This window comes from Eptesicus fuscus, chromosome 2 (genome assembly GCF_027574615.1).
Source record: "Eptesicus fuscus isolate TK198812 chromosome 2, DD_ASM_mEF_20220401, whole genome shotgun sequence".
Taxonomy (NCBI): Eukaryota; Metazoa; Chordata; class Mammalia; order Chiroptera; family Vespertilionidae; genus Eptesicus; species Eptesicus fuscus.
The window spans coordinates 25254615-25274639 of NC_072474.1; the positions used below are offsets into that span (position 1 = coordinate 25254615).

The 20025-nt window shown below is 44.0% G+C and overlaps 1 long non-coding RNA gene across 2 annotated transcripts; it reads right to left on the reverse strand.

Annotated features, from left to right (window-relative positions):
- Window positions 1–6514: 6514 nt before the first annotated feature.
- Window positions 6515–7820, reverse strand: LOC129150666 (uncharacterized). Of its 2 annotated transcripts, none has more exons than XR_008557383.1 (3): window positions 7730–7820; window positions 7262–7335; window positions 6515–6912 (listed from the first exon to the last, which is right to left on the reverse strand). It is a non-coding gene; the product is annotated as an uncharacterized LOC129150666 (long non-coding RNA). The 2 variants fall into 2 exon arrangements; XR_008557382.1 differs by having other exon boundaries at window positions 7688–7820.
- Window positions 7821–20025: the final 12205 nt, after the last annotated feature.

The following is a 20025-nucleotide window of genomic DNA, read 5'->3' on the forward strand; positions in this document are numbered from 1 at the left end:
GTAGAAGAATTACATGCCCAAAGCAGAGGTTTGACTCAATACACTTAAAGGAGGGACAATAAATACAGGACAAGGAAGTCTTCATAGAAGAAAGAAAAAAAGGAGAGATTGGAAAGCTTTTGTGAATTAGTAGAAATTGTCCTCCAGTTACATGGTTAATTAAACAAAAACACACAGAAGAAAAAGAGAGCAATGTTATAGGAAGGCACCCTCCCATATTCCTTTGAGTTGAAAGGAAGGAATCCCTGACACCAATGTAACCTTCGCCTGCAGTGTATGCTAAGAGAGGAGCCCCTGGAAATCCTTATTACCATGGCTATTTAATGAACCGAATACGTACCTACAAGAAATACCTTCACCCGCTCCACCGGCTCAGTGATTGAGATCAAGGTGTGAGAGGGTTGTTTTCTTCTGGGAGCCCTGAGGGGAGAGGTTGTTCCAGGCCTCTCTCCTTGGCTTGTAGATGGCCATCTTCTCTCTGTCCTCACTCGGTCTTCCCTCTGTGTGCCTGTGTCCTCATCTCCTCCTATGAGGTCACCAGTCACACCCACCCTCATGACCTCATTTGAGCTTATAGCTCCAAAGACCCAACTATCAAATAGGAGAAAATTCAACTCATAACATCACCATTGACCTATGAACCAGGAAGTCACGGTTCAATTCCAGTCAGGACACATACCCTGGTTGTGGGCTCCATCCCCAGTAGAGGGCGTGTGAGGCAGCGGATCCATGATTCTCTCTCATTGATGTTTCTACTCCTTCTCACTTCCTCTCTGAAATCAATGTCTATATCTATATCTATATCTATATCTATATCTATATCTATATCTATATCTATCTATATCTATCTATATCTTACCTCCCCCTGGCCTCAGATGTGGCAAGGTACTCCTCTAGCTTGTGAATACCCAGGGCTTCCCGGCCACCTCTTCCCAAGCGAGTGCTTCCCAGGCTCTATGATCCCTCAGCCTCTTAGCAGAAGCCAGAGCCACGGCACTGCAGCTCTGTCACTGCTAAGGGGACCCGTGCTAATTTGCCATGATTAGAAGATCTTTGAAGGTCTTTGCCAGTTTCTATCAAAGCATGAAAAGCGATTATTACAATTAATGCAATCTACCATGTGTTGCTCTTCCAGAGAAGCTATTTCAGGGTAGGTCTGCCATCTGTCCCTTTCAGAATTATAAACCTTATCAATTAACTCTGTCCAGAATCCCAGGTTGTGCACGTAAAACCTCACAGAGCATCCCCAGCGGGATCCACTCCAGCATTTGCCTGTCGGGCTGTCTGAGGTCTCAGGTTCATTGACCCTCCTCACCGCCATTGTGAAAAACGCTTTCTTGGCTGGGCAGGAGGATGGGAGAATCCAGCCTCTAAATGAATATTCAGGCATTTGTTTCTGCAGAGGGAGCCCACAGCCGGCAGAGGGAGCTTAATTTTTGCAGTCATCAACCCTTTTCCTTGGCACAACTCTGATGCTGGAAGATGCAGTCTACCAACAAAGCTCTTGAGAACCAGGAAGTGTGGACAAAGCACCCTAGCTCGCACACGTTGTCGCCCAAGCCAAGGGGAATAGAAAAATGCTTGCAGAGGGATCCAGGCTGAACAGGAAAGAAAGGAGGCGGCAGAAACATGACTCTTAGTTTATATCGGATGTTTAAAAAAAAACAAAACTCGACATCAAAGATCAAAATTTAGCTATCAAAGATCAAGATAAAATGTAAAACAACTGCTTGTTATTGTTATCCATTTTGAAAAAATAAAACACTTGATTTCTGTCTTTCTCTTTCTCTCGGGGACTGTGAAGTGATATAACTGATTTTCAAAAGCAGGGTGTCAACCAAATGGCTGGAAACCTCCCACTTTGCCTCTCACCATCTCCTCATTCCTCGGAAAGAAGGCCGGCTGCGGAGCTGCCAGGTGTAAGTGGAAAGGAAACAGGACAGCCGTATCCCCGCTAAAGCGGGAATTCTACAGACAGTGGGAACAAATCGACTTTTCTCCCTGTTCACACATTTGGTGGAAGTGGCCATTTCTCAGATTTGGCACCTCTTTTCTTTCTCATTATCAAACAAATTTTATATAAGATATACATAATCTATAATGTACCAGCTCAATGTGTTTCTAATGACTAAATGTTCCTATGGTTTTTCTAATCCCAATGCTTTGGCTTGTACAATAACTGTCCTTTTAAATTGGGATCCATGTAGCCCTTGGGTGTTTGAGTGGCCGCTGGAAAATGAATTGGGTTCTTTGAGAGGACCTTTGGGACCTTCAGAACTTGTTTCTCAGGAGACAGACTCTTTCCTCCTTGCCTCCCTTCAGGTGAGGCCCAGGGACCGGGGCAGGTGTAGTGAAGGGCGTTTGTCTGAGCTGTAATGACGGTGTGTCCTTCTTCAGTCCAGAGGCTGTGGCGGGCAGTTACACTGGCTGTTGCTGGGAACTTTCCATTTTCTCCAAGTCCCTCAAGCCAACACCGTGCTCTTGCTTATGTGGCAAGAGAACTACACACCTCACTCTTCCTCGTCAGTTTCTTAAACACCATTTGCCTGACACTGTTTTCAGGCTTTTGTTTACCAGTGACGATATATATTTAAAAATTACTATCAAGATGTTGCATTCAACTTAAGATATATTTGAAGTTTTTACACAAGACTGGGTTTTGCATATACTAGCTTACTAGTATGTGCAAATGAAGTATAATTTGCAAAGTAAGTTAAATCAAGTTAATAGATAGGAAAATAACCAATAGAGGTCTTCACTGTTATCTAAAGCTTATTTCCAACCCATATGTACCATTTCAGACTGTGAACTTAAGTGCAACTGAGATTCAAATGAATGGGCTGCAAAAGCAAGGTGTCCCAGACAAGCCTGTCATATCCCAGACACTCCAACTATTCCTTCCGAGAGAGTGGGCTCAGACGGGACCAGCATGTGCACGTGGCCCACAGTAGCCCTGGAGTCACTGTGCACAGCCTGTCGAGCCTTGTGACATGGCCCTGGGCAGCCAGGCCTTTAGTCTGTGCAATGACCTGACATGGCCTCATACAAAGGACTCCTCCCAGAGTTACTATACCAATGAACTAAGCAAAGAAGACAAGGTTCCTCCAGAATCTGAGATTACATAAAGGAATGACCAAAAGGACCGAGAGGAGAAACACAGAAAGTCAGGAAAACAAGAAGGAATACTTCACAGGGAATACAGACGCGAGAAAATCAAGCCCATCCTTAAAGACACCTTACTCCCTGATGTTGCTTCAGCCCCGGTATATGATTAGGATACATACCCTTTGCTTTAGTTGTGAAGTGAGCCTTTGTTTCTTCTTTAAGAATAACGCTGGAGCCTTTAGATATGACTACGATAAACGCCTCATTTAATCCATGGAAATTATTGTTATACCTAACTATCCATTCTTGTCATTCTTGAATAGCTCACAAATGTCCTCTTACACCTATGGAAAACAAAGATGGCCACTTTTCTTTCTCACTCGGTGCTTTGTACATTCGGTCTCTAGGACTAGAGGATTTCTGCCACACTAGCACTCTGAAGCGATGAAAGAGTTCTCCAGGGAAGGCCAGACCTGGTGCACACCACCTAGGGAACCAGTGCCCGGGAGACTTCCCTGGACAGAGTGATGAGAAAAAGCTGAGAGAGGAAAAAAGAATACAGGTACAAATGAAGATGAGTGGGAATCCTTGAAGACGATCCCCACAAAAAAGAATATAGGTGTTTATATATATGTAACCTTGCAGAAACTATAAATGGAGAGACTGTTAAAGGTTAGGTGAAAAGGAAACACCGGGAAGCATGTGGCATTTTTCAATCCCATGGAAGATGCGGGCATGAACGTAGGACAGATTTGGGATGGTGTTGATGCCCATTCCCTGTGACTTGTTTATAGAAGGCTAGAGGCCTGGTGCATGAAATTCGTGCACTCAGGGAGGAGGGTCCCTCAGCCCGGCCTGTGCCCTCTCACAGTCAGGGAGCCCTGTGATTGACTGCCCCAAAGAGGTAGGCCCCACCCAGCCAGCTGGGGCTCCTCAATGGATCGCCCCTGCAGAGGGAGGCCCCGTCCACCCACCGCAGCCCGCTGGTCGGTGGCCTGGGCCTCCCTCTTTGGGGCAATTGTGGAGCCCCCTGTTGATCTATTCCCCCACCAGCCAGTGGCCTGGGCCTCCCTCTACAGGGCAATCATGGGGCGATGGCCAGGCCCCCGGCCAATCAATCACATTGCACCCACCTTGGCTGGCCTGGCGCCAGTGGGTGTCATAGCGTGGTTGTCCGGACAGTCATTCTGCTGTTCAGTAGTTTGGTCGATTTACATATTACACTTTTATTACTATAGATAAGGGAAAGCTATGAGGTCATGCTTACCTTTAACCGAGGTCAAGTGGCACCAAATTTTGTAAAAGGAACATGGAGTAAGAACCTAGGATAGATTTGTGTACATGGAACGGCATAAAGCCACATGCCTATTTCATTTACTTATCAAATATTGAATTCCAAGCACACAACTTCAGGGGCTGAGGTTATAGCAGCGCCAAGAACGAAGTCCCCTCCTTCCCAAAGCTTCCATTCTAACTCAGGGTGTCCTACAGTGTGACCTACGGTGCTACCCTGTGCAGGGTCAGTCATAGCCAACAAGGGAGCCCTCTAATTTTGAATTTTGAGCGAAATTAAACAGGTTTTTAAATAGCAGATCTTCGTAGCCATATTAGTTTGCTATGTCTGCCGTAACAAAGTACCGCAGACTTGGAGGCTTAAGCAATAGACATTTATTGTCTGGAAGCTAGAAGTCCAAGATCAAGGTGTTGGCAGGGCTGGTTCTTCTGAGGCCTCTCTCCTTGGCTTGTAGATGACCAGCCTTCCTGTGTCCTTACAGGGTCTTCCATCTATGTGTGTCTGTGTCCTAATGACTTCTGAGAAGGACACTAGTTATATTGGATGGGAGCCCAAGCCCAAAGACTTCATTTTACCTTACTTACTTCTGTGAAATTCCTATATCCAAACTCAGTCACATTCTGAGGTACTTGGGGTTAGGACTTTGACATATCAATTTCGGGGGGAGAAACAATTCAATAACAGTAGCTTGTGAACCCGAGTCTTCCAAAATTGTACATCAGACCACGCCCATTCCATTCCCCTGCCTATGCTAAGGCCCCTTTAATGAAAGAGTGAACCCTAATATAAACTATGGACATTAATAATCATAGATCAATATTGATCCATCTTTTGTAACAAATACCCCACACTAAAGCAAAGACATTGATAATAGGGAAAACTGTGTGGAGGGCAAAGAGGCTATATAGGAACTCGGTACTTTCCACTCTGTTTTCTGGACACCTAAACCTGGCTCTAAAAAATAAAGTCTATTGATTTTCTTTCAAAAAAGGACAAATCCTATATAAACAGGAAGAAAAAGGACCCCTTGAATCACCAGAGATGTTTCATTACCAGGGACCTGGAGAAGTGGTCCCCTTCTCGCCTCCCTGACCTCTTCTCCCCTCGCTTCACTCTGTCCCAGCCACCCTTCTGGCTCACCAGCATGTAAGGCTTGTTCATATCGTGGGGTCTTTTGCTAGATGTTTTCTCAGCCTATATTCTTTTTTCCTCCCAAGAGTTTCCAGGTCTCAGCTTACATTTTACTTCCTCAGAGAGGTCCTGTCCTCCCTGCTCCCTTAACCTATGGAAGCACCCAGGGCCCTGTCCCATCACCTGCTTTTATTTTCTTCCTAGAACTCCTCGTTGCTGGGTATGTTTTGTTTCTGCGCCTAAGATCGACTTCCTTCCCGGGCCCCTGTTTCTTTGCTCACTGAGCCCTCACTGACCACTTATCACCATTTCCTCTGAGACCTGGTCTAGGCTGCCATCTGCCCTGATCTATTGCAACAACCTCCTAATTGGTTATCAATAGGATACAAATGAAGATGGGTGGGAATCCTTGAAGACGATTCCCACAATTGGTTCTTTCAGTCCACCTGGATTTAATTTTATACACAAGGATCCCCTCCCGCCCCCGGGCCCCGCCATTTTCTCTTGAACAGTGTAACTGTAAACACAAGGGAGGGAAGACGAACGCCTTTCTTCCCACAAAGATCTTTGTTTAGCATTTCAGATTTAACATCTTGGAACTGTCAGGGCAACCACCTGAGTTGATCTCAGCTGGTGTCGTTGAGAAAGGTGAGCCTGAGAATGGTGAGAACTTATGAGGCAATTTAGGAAAAGATAGACTTAAAAACATTGAGTGCTCCTGGTAGATCTGGGAGCGCAGGTGTACTTCCTTCTATTTGGAAAGAATTGCAAAGAGATGCCGTCCAACCCTGACATGGGCCGATGCTTGCCAATGCTCCTCGGTTACCTCAAAGGACATGGCTATAATGTGTGGTTTAAGAGGTAGGGGAGGGGGGCAGGGATTTTCATGCCTCATTTTCAGAAGGGAATGACCCATATTTTTCAAAAATATGTATCACAGGGTGAGTGAGTTAATGGTTTTATTTTTATTTTTTTGTCCTTTTTTGGTTTATCTTTGTGTGTGTATTTTGTTTTGTTTTTATAAACAACAGAAACAAACTCACACCAACTGAAGCAAAGATGGGGGGATTGATGACAGAAGCAGAGGGGTGGCTGGTGGAAATGATGGGCAGAAATAGAAGAGGCTCCAGGAAACGCCCTGCAAGCTCTCAGGGCTCCTGTCACTGCTGCTCTCTGCCTGACTACGTGCTCCTTCGCTTTCTCTGTGAATTGCCTTCCCTTCTCTGTACATACAGTGGGCATCCACTGCCCTCCTTCCATTGTCTGAGAATATAAAAATTAAGTCATGCAGCCAGAAGAGGCCATCATGAACCTCTTGGTCTCAATCCAAGTTCCTGGGAAAAGTCATCTTCCTGGCACAGTGCCCATCTCTGGTCCAGTGTCTGTGGCCAAGGGGAATGGGACAGAGAGAGACTCAAAGTTAAAACTCACCTATTTCACCCCTGTGCTCTGTGTACTGTGGAGGAGAGATGAGGGGTAGGGAAGTGAGAAAACTCTCAGAGAAGGGGACTCTTTGGGAGCCGAGCTAATATTCCCCCAGGGCTCCCGTGAATGCATATACTGGTCTTTCAATTATTAAGGATTTAATTAGCTGCTACTACAAGAGGGCAGAAAGGTGGGCACTGAGGACAATCTCTACCCTCTAGAAGCTGGGAGTCAAAATACACATGTGTGGAAATTGTCAGGAAATATGCAAACAGGGTAGTTTTGGATAAATTATTCATTGGGTACCTGCCATTTGCAAGATGCTGCAGAATGTTAGGGAGCGAGGGCACTGATAACTGGCATTCCTCCTGGCCCAAGTTCTAAACCAATTGAGAAACAATATAAAGCAAACAGAAACCGAAGTACGACATTTGTTACCAACAAAGGCTTGGTTGGGGATGTAGTTTTTATCTGCAGGCAAATGGACATCCTTTGCTAAACCTCAAAATTAAGGCAGCGGTGGCTGGGGCCAGGCCTGTGGAATGGTATTCCAAACTCCATATATTGAACAGCAACTATATGCCAAGCACTACTCTAGATATGGAGATAGAGGGGGGCAAAATTAAGTTTCTGCCCTTATTTACTTGACTGTTCAGTGCGGGGAAGAGACCAAACAAAGCTAGTAGTAATGAATACGCTGGTGTTAGTTTGCTAGGGCTGCCATTACGGTACCATGGGCTGGGTGGCTTCAATAACAGAAACAGATTTTCTCACAGTTCCGGAGGCTGCAAGTCTGAGATCAAGGTGTGAGGAGAGTTGTTTTCTTCTGGGAGCCCCGAGGGGAGAGTTTGTTCCGGCCTCTCTTCTTGGCTTGTAGATGGCCATCTTCTCTCTGTCCTCACTCGGTCTTCCCTCTGTGTGCCTGTGTCCTCATCTCCTCCTATGAGGTCACCAGTCACAATGGATTAGGACCCACCCTCATGACCTCATTTGAGCTTATAGCTCCAAAGACCCAACCATCAAATAGGAGAAAAGTCAACCCTTAACAGCATCACAAAGCACCATAAAACAAACAACAAAAAGCAGGGTTATAGGATTTCAATGGCAAATGGAACAGTATTTTAGATAGAATGTTCAAAAAGAATCTGAGTGGCCCATTTGAGACAAAGGTACAGAGATGGCATTAGGGTCCAAGAGGATAAAATGGCCACGGGATGTCTCCCCGGTGTCTTCCCAAAGATCCAGAGAGAAAGGAGTCATTGTGGGTGGGGTTGCCACCTCAGTCAGAGTCCACCGCTCTGGATTACATTGTATCTGTTATCAGAACCTGCCACTGCACATTAAGCATTGCATATACTTTGATCTTTATGTTCAGTAGTGCGGAAGCAGCAAATTTGATTGTTCCTTTTACATATTTTGACAAACATTGAGGACTTGTTTGGTGCCCAGGTGCTGGTACAGATGCTATGGGAGATGTTAAAGAAGGATAAGGTATGCTTTGTTAAAAATATATCTAGCCCCTTAATAGAAACTTGTCTATGCAGAATGGAATAATTTCAGAATGGACAGGAGGCTGGTTTCATTGGATTCTTTGCCCCTTAACCTCACAACGTTAATAAATATGTTTATTCTTTTGCTGCATGATCACTATGAAATAACTACACAAAACAAAGGAATAAATAGCCCTTAAACCTAAGTTCCGGTCTCATTTGCTTTAAGTAGTTCTTATTGCCAAGGTCAGCTATAATGACATCTTGCCGAAGCCCACAATTTATGTCAGTGAGAAAAATGCTATAAATTTCCACTTCCATGAATAGTTCCCCCCAAAAGAGTTTTCCAAATGCAATCTTGTGCATCTTATTTAAGTCAGTGTGCAGAGAGCCCAGCCATCCCACAACACCGGGCTCGTGATTGCAGCTCACTGCCACACAGGCTTCAGGGCCCTTTAAGGTATGCTCTCTGCCATAAAGGGGCCACTTCATTGCAGAGAACTCGGTGCAGCAGTACTCTCTCCTGCTATAAATTAAGAAAATGGTACACAAATGGATCATTAAAATAATTTCATTTGTGGTTAAAAATTAAATCACTAATGATTCCACAATTAATAATCAGGAAACAATACAAGGGGGAGTATGTTTGGCAGCAAAACATGAATCTTCAGGTCAGCAAAACAGTGGCAGCAAAAATGCATGGCAGCAAAAATGAATGCATGGCAGCAAAATGCATGGCAGCAAAAATGAATGCATGGCAGCAAAAATGAATCTTCAGGTCAGCAAAACAGTGGAGATTTTAATTTGGAATTGCCCCACTCCCAGCTATCCATTCACACGCACATCCCTCAAGCTCTGACGACTGTGAAGGACCACGGTTTATCATGCCACCAGAGCACTGGCCTAGGGTACCAATAGAGTCTGACTTGGCCCGGCACCTGTATGGTGAATTTTCTGGCATCCTCACATTCCTCCCTATTGCTTACTTTCAATAGCACCCGGTAAATACTGTAATTGTTTTATCAAAGGGATTCCAATTCTTTGATATGCTCACATTGCTTCAAAGTCTTTCCGCAACCGTGATGAAATTTAAACTACAAGCTCCAATGTGCTGCCCTACTCAAAACTTGAGTTACTCTAAGAAAGCTGGTATGGAGAAGCCCTCAGAGAAAGACTATCAGCAAGTCATTTTTCTCTCCTTCAGACTCTCCTTCCCTAGTTAAAACCCCCTATATTTATTCTTGCATTTTTATCTCCCTGGCTCCATTCCCTCTTGTGTCCTGAAGGAGTATTCATTTTTTCCACTTTTGTATTATGTCCTGTTGGTCACTTTGTAAAAGCAGTTTGCCTTTTATTTTTTGCTGGTGGGAGAGTGTTAGCTTTTGAATGGTTTCTGATCCCCAGTGTTAACGTACCCATCACAGGGATGTATTACCATCCACTGAACCCACTTCAAGTTCATTTGCACTGCACAATACTTCTTGCTATATTGGTGTGCAGATCTAAAATGAGTTGAAAATCATTAAAATTTATTCTCTACTGAATGCTTAAGATCTTCAGAAAATTTATTGATTGTCTAGGAGTACTGGATTCTTTCACCATGCATATACCTGTCTATATTTTAGAGATTGTGAGTAAATATCCAATGACCTACTATATGCTAAATGAAGGAGTTACTGGAGTTGAAATAAGTACTCTTATTTCAAGTAACCAATTAAATGTGAAAGGAGAAAAGTGATTTTTATATTTACAGTAAGTAAATCAGTGCTTGCAATTCACAGGGGCACAGATAGTTGTTAATTTTTTTATGAGTAGTTTCTGGTATTTGTGAATATTGTTATTAACTAGTATATACAATCATTTTCTATTTTCAAAACTGGAGATTTAGGTGTGACTTAGTTAACTTCCTAGTTGTTCAAGATTATGTTTTTATAATACGAGCAGTAATACTTCTATATCTACAGTAATTCACTGGTCAAAATGTAGTAGGCATGACTTGGGAACAAATCTACCAAATGGTTTTACTTTCTTTGTCTGTAGCTAGTCACATTGGACTGAAAATTACATACTAAAAAGCAGCATAAATATGGAATTTATTTGCATCTGTTTTCGCTGAGCTTGGTCCCTCTGGTGATACCATTTACTGAACTTTCTGATTTTGATTTGAAAGTCAGTTGTCACCTCTTCTGGTTTAAACTCTACTCTCTGTTGTTGTTTTGTTTTGTTTGTTTTTTATCTCATTCATTTTGTTCTTGTTCATTGTGTATTTTCTAGGAGTAGTGCTTGCCTCTTATCCAATACATCTACTTTCTTTGAATGAATTTCAAGGTGTACTCGTGTTGGTAAGCTGAATTAGATTTGGGCTACTTTAGCTCCTCATTGGGGAAATTTCCTTCATTTTCTTAAAGTCGCCTTTGACTGTTAGCCATGGCATTGTTTAATACCCCTCACATGATAAGCTCTTAGAATTCTGTGATAGGGGAAATTCTTTCTCCTGAAAGACTGACATGTTTCTTTCTTCCTTTTTTTTTTTAAAGTATGTGTTTGTATTTTTTATATATTTTCATTGATTTTAGATAGAGAGAGGAATGGAGAGGGAGAGAGAGACATTGATGTGAGAGAGCAACATAGATCTATTGGCTGCCTCCTTGCATGCCCCCTACTGGGGATCAAGCCTCCAACTCAAGCATGTGCCCTGACCAGAAATCCAACCTGCCACCTCTCAGTGCATGGGACTTTGCTCAACCAGCTGAGCCAAATCAGCCAGGGTGACATGTGTCTCTCTCTCTTTCTTTCTTTCTTTTCCTTTCCTTTCCTTTCCTTTCCTTTTCTTTTCTTTTCTTTCTTCCTTCCTTCCTTCCTTCCTTCCTTCCTTCCTTCCTTCCTTCCTTCCTTCCTTCCTTCCTTCCTTCCTTCCTTCCTCTCTCTCTCTCTCTCTCTCTCTCTCTCTCTCTCTCTCTCTCTCTTTTTCTCTCTCTCTCTCCTCTCTCCCTTCCTTCCTTCCTTCCTTCCTTCCTTCCTTCCTTCCTTCCTTCCTTCCTTCCTTCCTTCCTTCCTTCCTTCCTTTCCTGTCTCTATTGCTCCCATCACTTAGGAAATTCCAAGGGTTTAGGAGCTCTGTGCCAGATACCTAGCTGCTGATATGAGATAAAGTATCCTTGGCTGTTGGGGAACAAAAAAGCACTTTATTTTCTATATGGCAGCTCCCATCCTTGATGGAACATTTCTGCTGCAGTTCTTTTACCCTTGTCTCCAGGCTTTCTTTCAGTCACATATCTAGTTCTCTTATTTTTATTTTAAAGGGAACTATTTTGTATGTCTCTTTTTTTCTTGTAAAAAACTTCAACCACTTCTTTGGGAATAGGGGAATTTTAAAAGAATTAATATAATCATTCTGTGTTTTAGAAAAAAATATGTCTCTATTTCTTGAGAGTAAATAGATATAGACAGAATACTTTTCCTCAAACCTTAAAGAAATGGAGGAACAATGCCCTCTGAGGTCCATTGTGGCATATGGTGTAGGGCGATTCACATGGCCATCTTCTTGGGCACAGTCTCTGAAGAACTCACCTTCCCCTTCAGTAATCACAGGCGAATTTCTGCTCCCCACCATACACATGGTGTAAGGCATTTGGAAAGGGCAGAGGTTAGACAGATCTAATAGTGTTTTCAAACCATTGGAACTGGTCCTAAATATCGAGTCTCCAGGCATCCCTTCCTGCATAGTAAGCACATACTAGGCATGACATCTAAGTCCCTAATAATTTCAAACTCCGTCTTTTATACAGGCTCTTCCTCTGTTCTCATCTTTACTTCTTTTATGAGGAATCTATGCTAATCTGGTCTTAACCTAACATTTTAGGCAGCGTAAAGAGTGTTCAGTCCTTAGAAATGTCTATCTTCCAACCCAGGCTTGTTCACTACATCTAGATGTCTTATATCTTTAAGAGTTTTTTTTTTTTTTTTAATGATGCTGTTTATTCCCAATTCAACAATTCAATCAAGAAACTTGTGTTTAGCTCCTAGTAAACATGTCTTTAGTGCCTCTGGGTGGGAGAGAGGGAGGTGGAATACCACAGATGAAAGGAGCAGGTATTCCTCTCAATAATGGGAGGAGGGACAAGGGCCTCTGACAAAGCAGAGGAAGGTGAGGGCTGTCAGAGAAGAGGAACACGTCGTGTTTGAGAAGAAGATGCAGCAGGAGCGGGGAGGGGACGCAGGTGGCAGGGAGCCCTGGGGAGGAGGGATGAAGAAGGTGGCTTCGGAGTAGGTCCTTGAAAGAGGGATATGTATGGAGATTAGGAGAGAAGAGAGGAAGTGGGTAGGTTGGTCTGTGTAATTCTAGAACAAATGTTCATATGCCCTGGAATGCCGACATCATGTTCTGTGGCTTTCAACAAAGAAAAACGATCATGGATTGTCCATATCTGGCTCTCATTATCTGGCTATTAAGACCTTCTGCCCATCCACAGAAACAAACAAATCCTTAAGAGGAAATGTAAATGATATCTCAGAGAAAGATAGATAGATAGATAGATTATAAATAATATAAATATAAATATAAATATAAATATAAATACATGATGGCAGCTATTGGATAATAGAAAGGTAACCCTCTAACTTAGCCATTTCTTTCATGAAAACTTACCAAAAATTCATAGCCATTGCTAATAAAATAAACAATTTGGCTGCTTTGCCGGCCCCTGTGAAGTTGCTGGCTTGCTAGAAGAGTCCAAACAAGGTAGCAGCAGGCGATAAAAGGCGAAAACCCCCAGAATGATTGCCGTCTGTGGAGTGGCTCACACTCAGAGTCTTCTTGTCTGCTGCGAGTGTTAGAAGTGCCTGAGTGAAAACACAGAACCTTGGTGGTACTGACGAGTGAAAGGAGGACCACTCGTATCTGGATCTATATTGGGAAAAGGAAATTAAAAAGAAAACAAACAAACAAACCCTGATCTAAGTGGGACCAAGTTTACTTTTTCCACTTCCCCGAGCCAAAAATAGAATAATTAATTAACATATATTGTTACAACTATGTTCAATGGGAAACATTAACGTATACAAATTACTTATATTGAACATTACAACTACCTACACCTGGTTAATTGTTTCCCCCCCCACCGCCACCCTATTACAAATCTAAACTATCCACACAACTTATTTTTAGAATTATGGCTTCAAAATCTATCTAATTTTACATAGTTTAAGACTATTCCTGAGAGATTGCATGTATTATGGAGAAGCTGATATGCCTGTTCACATTCAAAACCCCAAGGGACACAATATTTATTCACAGGACATGTTCCTCATATTTGAAGGTGAGTTGCGCTGGGGTTACACTCACATAGGAGTGGGGCTGAGTGCACTTTCATTTGATGTTTGTTCACGGCTACTCCAGCTAAATTATTCCTAGAGCCAGATTCTGAAATATCGGCTGCTCTTGCCAGGGTCTGGCTCTGTTGGTGGCTTTCTGTAACATCTCCTCTTAGACACATGATGATTTAAATATTTAATACAAAACAAATCAGACAAAACATTAAGACTACCACAGTCCTTACCACTGCCTACCCAGCAGATCAGTCTGTTGCACAGCTTCTCAGCTGTGTTCCCATCATATATTTCTGCTTGAAAGTTCCCAATAGTCTAATGGTGGCTGCTTTTAGTTTTTAGGAACCCCCGATCTACTTTGTATTACTGAGTTATCATGACCACACCATAGTCCATCCAGTAGTCTGCAGGGAATACATTCCAAGACCCCCAGTGGATGTCTGAAACCACAGATAGTAGCAAACCCTATATATACTATGTTTTTTCCTATACATACACACCTATGATAATGTTTATATATTAAGCACAGTAAGAGATTAACCATAATAACTCATAACAAAACAATAATTATAACAATATCCTATATAATAAAGAGGTAATATGCAAATTAACCCTCATGCTGTTACGCCGTCACAAGATGGCGGCGTGCACAGTGGGGGCGGGGCTGGCTGGTCCATGCGCCTGCTGCTGCAGTTCCCGTAGCCCCGCGGTGGCGGGGAGGGTTGGAGGCCTGGCGGCTGCTCCACTTGTCTGCTGCCGGGGTTCCCTCAGCCGCACCAGGGTGCAGGGCCCAGCAGCTTCCCCGGAGTTCCCTCAGCCCTGCCGGGGGGTGGGTCCCAGCTGCTGCTCTGAGCGACTTCCCCCGGGGTGACCAGGCCAGCAGGAGAGGGCAGTTGGGGGCCATCAGGCTGGCAGGGGAGGGCAGTTGGGGGCCATCAGGCCAGCAGGGGAGGGCAGTGGGGGTGATCAGGCTGGTAGGGGAGGACAGTTGGGGGTGATCGGGATGGCAGGGGAGCAGTTAGGCATCAATCAGGCCAGCAGGGGAGTAGTTAGGGGGTGACAAGGCTGACAGGCAGAAGTGGTTAGGGGCAATCAGGCAGGCAGGCAGGTGTGCAGTTTGGAGCCAGCAGTCCCGGATTGTGAGAGGGATGTCCGACTGCTGTACAATAAGATATTTTGAGAGCGAGAGAGAGACCACATTTCCATAACTTTTATTACAGTTCTAGAGGCCCAGGTGTACAAAATTCGTGCACGGGGGCGGGGGGCGGGTCTCAGCCCGGCTTGCGCCCTCTCGCAGTCTGGGACCCCTCAGGGGATGTCTGCCTGCTGGCTTAGGCCCATAGGGATCGGGCCTAAACTGGCAGTCAGACATCCACCAAGGGGTCCCCGATTGGAGATGGTGCAGGCTGGGCTGAGGGGCACCTCCCAGTGCATGAATGTTGTGCACTGGGCCTCTAGTCTATATAATAAAAGCCTAAGCAACCATTGTGGTGGAACAACCAGAACGACCAGTTGCTATGATGCTCACTGACCACCAGGGGGGCAGACGCTCAATGCAGGAGCTGTCCCCTGGTGGTCAGTGCGCTCCCACAGTGGGAGGGCCACTCAGCCAGAAGCCGGGCTCATAGCTGGTGAGAGCAGTGGCGGTGGCAGGAGCCTCTCCCAACTCTGCAACAGTGCTAAGGAGCCACGAGCCGAGCAGTAAGGAGCAGTGAGCAGGTGAGCGGTAAGGAGTGAGGGGTCCCGGACTATGAGAGGGATGTCCGACTGCCGTCTTAGGCCTGATCCCCACTGGGAGCGGGCCTAAGCCAGCAGGCAGACATCCCCTGAGGGGTCCCAGACTGCGAGAGGGCGCAAGCCGGGCTGAGACCCGCCCCCCCCCCGCCCCCGTGCACGAATTTTGTACACCTGGGCCTCTAGAACTGTAATAAAAGTTATGGGAATGTGGTCTCTCTCTCGCTCTCAAAATATCTTATTGTACTGTTCTCATCGTTCTTCTCCTTGTGATGATGTGAGACAATGCAATGCCTAGATGATGAGATGAAATGAGGTGAATGATGTAGGCATTGTGACGTAGTAGTGTTAGGCTACTTTCAGAGTTACTTGAACAGCAGCACTGGGATACCAGGACAGCCAATCTGATAACTGAGACAGACGCTGCTGAGTGATTAATGAGCGGGGCGTGTGTACAGCGTGGATATTCTGGACAAAGGGATGATTCATGTCCTGGTGGGTCAGAGCAGGTTGGTGTGAGATGCCATGGTGCTACCCAGAATGGTGTGCAATTTAAAACTTCATGTGTTCATTCTTATTATAGAATTTCCTCTATAATATTTTCAGGTAAGTGCATCTGCAGAAAGGGAAACCTTGGGTGAAGGGGGACTACTGTAGCTTGGAGGACTTGCAGGGTCAAAGGACCAAACATTCAAGCAAATATCTAATATCATATCCATACTAGTAAGAATTTGAGACCAAGTTAAATCCACATATTGTAACCGAGTCTTATGTAATGTACTAATTACCATCTCCATCTGGCTAATTTGATAATTTTCTGACAACAGACCAGCCATGTTAGCCTTCTAACTCACTGTCTTCTGTGGTGAGGGCTGTGTTGAAAATTCCCTGCGGAGTGTGGTTGTGACTTAGGTCTCCTTCAGAGCCCTTGCTCTTCTGGCTGACTACGCCAAGAGTCCTCTCTGGTGTGTTTGCTTTGTTGAAAGTCATCATCCACAGGAGTGTTTCTGAATGACCACTTCAGTGATTTTTAAAGGCACTTGCAACTTGTTGACTTGGGGAACTTTCCCGAAGACAGAAAGCAAGTTCTAATGCTTCCTACTTGGTTGTAAATCTGAAAATTGCAGCAAATTGAAACAACCTTGCTTTGAAAATGTGTATTACTATTTTAGAGAATGGCAAAGTGGTCCTTGTTTTTAGTTTTGTCTGCCTTTGTTTTATATTATCGGCAACTCTCCTGAAGAACTTTGGTTTTCCTTCCAGTTTTGTCTAAGTCTGTAATACTTATTATCCATTTGATTACCTTTGTATTAAGTCTGACCCTTTAGCTTTAGCTTCCATTAATAAGCCTTGTTTCTATCATCCAAATTATGAACATACACTCTACACGGTACTCCTACAATGTGCTAAGATGAACATTGACATTTCTTGGCCTCTCATTATACATTGAATGTCATTGTAATGATATGCCCTAACTCAGCTGCCACAACAACCCTATGATTTAGGTTTTAGTGTTATTCCCATTTTATGGAAAAGGAAATCAAGTGTCAGGGAAATTAAGTAACTTTCATAGCTACTAAAGGAGGAAAGTAGGATTCAAATTAAGACCCATCGGGTTCCAAAGCTTCATGTGATGATTCCATATGCCAGACAGACTGACCCTTTCTGGCTGGAAATCTACAATTCTCTAGTCAAAGAGAGTGTTTGTTCTGAAATACAATTTGGAGACCCAGAAATTAAAGAGAAAGAGCTAATCCAGTCCCATTTTTTATATTTTTTGTCTGTTTCTCTAGATCAGTGGTCGGCAAACTGCGGCTCGCAAGCCACATGCGGCTCTTTGGCCCCTTGAGTGTGGCTCTTCCACAAAATACCACGTGCGGGTGTGCACATACAGTGCGATCGAAACTTCGTGGCCCGTGCGCAGAAGTCGGTTTTCGGCTCTCAAAAGAAATTTCAATCGTTGTACTGTTGATATTTGGCTCTGTTGACGAGTTTGCCGACCACTGCTCTAGATAGCCCTTGAACTTGTTAATGTTTTCCCTATTATAAGAAATGCTATTTCTGTTTAAGTGCTCCTGGATTTGGGAATAATTCTCATGACTAAATATTTGTTTGCCTGGGAAGAGCCAGTGTAGAGCTATGCTGCCAGTGGGTGCTCAGTGAAGATTAATGGATGGCCGTGCACGTCTGTGTGGGAGTCGGCTGCTTAGAATCTGCTCAGTTCTCCGAAAGAGACAGAAATGGTGTAGGAAGATGAAATCACAGGATCGTCACCCAACCCAGATCCTGGATTTTTGTACTGGACTTTATCATTTAAGGGTCCCAAAGGCCCAGGGAATGTGGGGCCTGGTGTTTTCTTGATAAATGATTGGGAAGTGCAGTGAAGAAAAATTAGATACTAAGGTCTACTTCCAAAATTAATACTATCAAATATGAGAGAGAGCTTGGTTCCCTGCTGAGGACTGAAGAAAATCAAATATTTTTTTAAATTGACACATTTTCTATTATTATATACATGCAAAGATGATGAGTAATATGCCATATCAGATGGTTTATCCAAACTGTCAGAATCAGGGCTAAAGTGTGAGTAACTTTCCAGAGAACCTTCTGAGAAATTCAAGCGGTGGAAAGTGGCAGTACCCAGCCATGCTACTCAGTCATCCCTGACAATCTTAGGTGGGGGAACAAGTTACTTCCAAAGTAGATGGTGGGACATTTCCAGAGAAAAAGAAGGAGACCAATCATTTAAACCTCGCTAAAAAAAAACCAATGTCCATGCACTGCCTGGGTTTGTGCATTCAGCTGAGAGACTGGGTCAGCCGTGTGACCTGGGGAATGAGGTCTTCACTGAGCGGTGACTACTGAGCACCTTTCCAAACCTCGGCAGAACTGGGAGATGTTAGAGCCCTCACTTGCAAAATCAAGCTTTGCTTTGGCATCAGAGAAAATGGAAAGAGGAAAGGCTCACTGGTGCCCTAGGTCTCGGGCTGGGTGGGGATGTGCCCATACCACGGTGCACAGGAAGTGCACAGACTGCCTCAGAAATACTGCGGGTTTGGTTCCAAGACCACAGTGAAGTGGATATCATAACAAGGCGAGTCACACGAATTCCTTGATTTCCCAGTGCATACCAAAGTTATGTTTACACCATGCTGTAGTCCATTAAGTGTGCATTAATCTAAAAAAAAAAACACCAATATACATACCTTAATTAAAAATACTGTATTGCTAAAGCATGCTAACCATTATCTGAGCCTTCACTGAGTCATAATCTTTTCCCTGGTGGTTGCCACAAACCTTCAATGTGTACAAAACGCAGTATCTGTGAAGCTCAATAAAACGAGGTGAGCCATCCTGGCGCTGGGTGGCCTGACTCTGCTCTGAGCTCTGTCTCAGTCTCGCCATTTGCAGAGGGAGCAGGTGGAGACTGGCTTGCGAGGGTCCTTTCCAACTGTACTAGTTTATGTTATCTTAGGGTCGGGGAGAAAGTTACTTTCCAAAGTGCATGGTTTCTCTATGAGATGAGCATTCTTCAAAGAGGAAACTCCATGTGTCTTGAGATTTTTTTGATGAGAATTTATTTATACAATCCTACCTTTAGAAAACTCTCGACTTTACCCCCCACTGAACCCTCTTTAGCAACAAAGAGGTCTCATGAAGTTTGATAATTTGGTGGTATCAGAGAACAGTTCATGTCATTAACTCACTGCTCTCCACTGCTGACACCATACTTTTTACCACCTGGTCCAGCCACCATTAGACTTTTGAGAAGCAACCCAGAAGATGTGTTAGGAAAATAGGTATTGTGTCCAGGACAGAACTTAACTGTGTCTGCTGCTTGAACATCTGAAAATAAGGTAGCTCACGTGAATTGAAATATTCTGAAATACATGTATAATTATACCCAAGATATAGACACACATTCATAAATAATAAAAGTGGAAGGTTGGAGAAGTGGGAAGGAGTATTTCCCGGCAGCAGGAGTGTCTCATCAGCCAGGCTGAGGTGCTGTGGAGACCTGGGCCTGGCTTAGCCCCACTGCCCGGCACTCACAGTTGTTTCTCCCAGGAAAGACCTTCAGGAACCGCTGACATTTCTTTTAAAAGAATCAATGAATCTTTGTTTCCTTCTGCCTGCTCATTTGACCTTATTTAGTTTGAAAGGCAGGAAAGAAAGAATGAAACCAGTCGGGTGGGGTCAGGGTAGGCAGAAGAACCAGGGAAGGAGGTGTCCACGCTGTGGAGCCCACAGACAAGATCGTCACCCAGGGTGTTAGTGTTTTGTTTGGTTGCTGTAGTCTTATTTGTTCCTGCTTCTCATTTCACATTCTCTCCCTGATGTAATAAATCTCCATCTTCCCAGCCATCATCCCCATATTGACAAGCAAATGTCATCCGTGTTTGATTGACATCCATTGCTCCTGAATGCAAAAGTATGATTTACGAATCAATTCTACTTGTTTATTTCAAGCCGTTGTTGTGTGTCTTATGTATGTGTTGATGGGATAACTTGCCTAAT